Source organism: Mustela lutreola, chromosome 2 (assembly GCF_030435805.1).
Source record: "Mustela lutreola isolate mMusLut2 chromosome 2, mMusLut2.pri, whole genome shotgun sequence".
NCBI classification, from domain to species: Eukaryota; Metazoa; Chordata; class Mammalia; order Carnivora; family Mustelidae; genus Mustela; species Mustela lutreola.
Genome location: NC_081291.1, coordinates 138,236,155 through 138,238,493, shown reverse-complemented (window position 1 = coordinate 138,238,493; position 2,339 = coordinate 138,236,155). Strand labels below are relative to the sequence as shown.

Sequence of the window (2,339 nt, the reverse complement as noted above, 5' to 3'; positions counted from 1 at the left end):
ACTATTTTGAGAGGCAATATTTTTATTAGCCTAGTGCAATTAACTTTCAACAAGGTCCTTAAATTATTATCTGCACTGCAATAAAAAAATGTAAGAGTTCGTCACTTCTGTCTACTCTTTCTATTAAGTTTATTTAATATTTAAGTACATGCAATTGACAGATTCCTAAAAGAAAAAAAAGTGTTCAAATATACCATATCTAAGAGATGAGATTTTGTGATTCATAACAATTATTTTTGTGTCTGATATGGGATTTGCCCATGTGGGTTATTTATTAATGCTTGTGAAAACTAAGCCAACTTTATTTCTCAGACTTTTCTAACCAGGACTTATAGAGGAGGAAAAAAAAGCTCATCCATAACAATGACTGCAGTGAGTTAGATTAAAGATCAGTCGACTTTGCTCTGGATGCCACATGTAGCCCGCTGCTTGTCAAGTTGTATTGGGACATAGTTGCACTCATTTGTGATCATATTGTCTATGGTGGTTTTTGTGTTATTTTAGAAGAGTTGTTGGAGAAGTACCAGAAAACTGTGGCCTACAAAACCAAAAGGTTTGCTATCTGAACCCATCAAAAATTTTGCCAGTCCCTTAGTCTGATTACTTTTTTGGAGGGGAATTACTTAGCCACCAAAGATTATACTTTTGATGTGCTAAATTTAGGTTATTTAAAATTTTTGTATATATTTTTCTATTTTTGAATAGGAGATACATGTGTATGGTGTAAAATTTAATAAGTACAAGTGAGTATACAGTGAAAAGTGAGCCTCTCTTCCACCCTTAAATTCCTGTTTCCCTCTGAAAGACCATAATTGTTACCTGTTTCTTGTTGTGTCTTTCCAGAAATGTTCTGTCTATATAATCTTATATGATTACAATCAAGATTTTTGGGTAGCTAACAACATATACATTGTTTTCTGCATTTTGCTTTTTTTTTTTTTATGCTACCATGCAACGAAACTTTTATTAACATTTTGAACAGCTATTGAGAAAACCAGTGACTCAGTTATTACTGAAACTGGTAATTTCTAAACTTAAATTGGGGCAAAATGGCTATAGTGCAGAGCAATGCCATCATTGGGCACTATGAATTCAAAACTGAAGAATTAACAGCCACCCCTCAGACGGAGAACCAGGTGGAGAGTTGACTCTTTCTGGATGTTGTAATCAGAAAGAGTGCGGCCATCTTCTAGCTGCTTGCCGGCAAAGATAAGCCTCCGCTGGTCAGGAGGGATGCCCTCTTTATCTTGGATCTTGGCCTTTACATTTTCAAAGGTGTCACTGGGCTCCACCTCCATGGTGATGGTCTTACCAGTCAGGGTCTTCACGAAGATCTGCATGCCACCCCTCAGGCGCAGGACCAGGTGCAGGGTGGACTCTTTCTGGATGTTGTAATCAGAAAGAGTGTGGCCATCTTCCAGCTACTTGCCGGCAAAGATAAGCCTCTGCTAATCGTGGGGGATGCCCTCTTTATCTTGGATCTTGGCCTTCACATTCTCGATGGTGTCACTGGGCTCCACCTTCAGGGTGATGGTCTTGCCGGTCAGGGTCTTCACGAAAATCTGCATTTTGACCTGTTAGCGAGTGAAGGACACTGAACGCAATCACGTTGACTCACTCAAACGCCAAGACACCCACACCCGACAATGCCAGCCACTCCTGAACTGCATTTTGCTTTTTTAAGAAAGTTTTAACTAAGTATCTTGGAGATTTTTCCACAACCATACATATAAATCTACCTTTTATTTATTTATTTATTTATTTATTTATTTTTAAAGATTTTATTTATTTATTTGACAGAGAGAAATCACAAGTAGATGGAGAGGCAGGCAGAGAGAGAGGGAAGCAGGCTCCCTGCCGAGCAGAGAGCCCCAATGTGGGACTCGATCCCAGGACCCTGAGATCATGACCTGAGCCGAAGGCAGCGGCTTAATCCACTGAGCCACCCAGGCACCCCTACCTTTTATTTTTAATAACAAATAGTATTCCATTATTGTTTAAATATAATTTATTAGCACCTTGTTAATGAACATTTTGCTTAGAGTTGTTTTTCCTCTTATAAAATCCTACAAACTTTTGGGGGGCATGTATATGTTTCTGTAAACATGTATAAATATATTTCTAGGATAATTTCCTGGAAGGGCATTCCATACTTCAAAGATATGTGTATTTTAATGTTTTTTGATTAATGTTGCCAAATTGCCCTCTACAGAGTAGGTACCAATTTATACCCCTGCTTCAGTAACACCTGTTACCACATCTAAATGCTACATAGAGTGTTCTCAGACTTATGGGATTTTCTTTCTGGTAGAGAAAACAATGCCTCTCATTTTAGTTTT

General features: G+C 38.1%; 1 pseudogene; it reads right to left on the bottom strand.

Moving 5' to 3' along the window:
• Positions 1–922: 922 nt before the first annotated feature.
• LOC131824908 (polyubiquitin-like) lies at positions 923–1,663 on the bottom strand (annotated as a pseudogene).
• Positions 1,664–2,339: the final 676 nt, after the last annotated feature.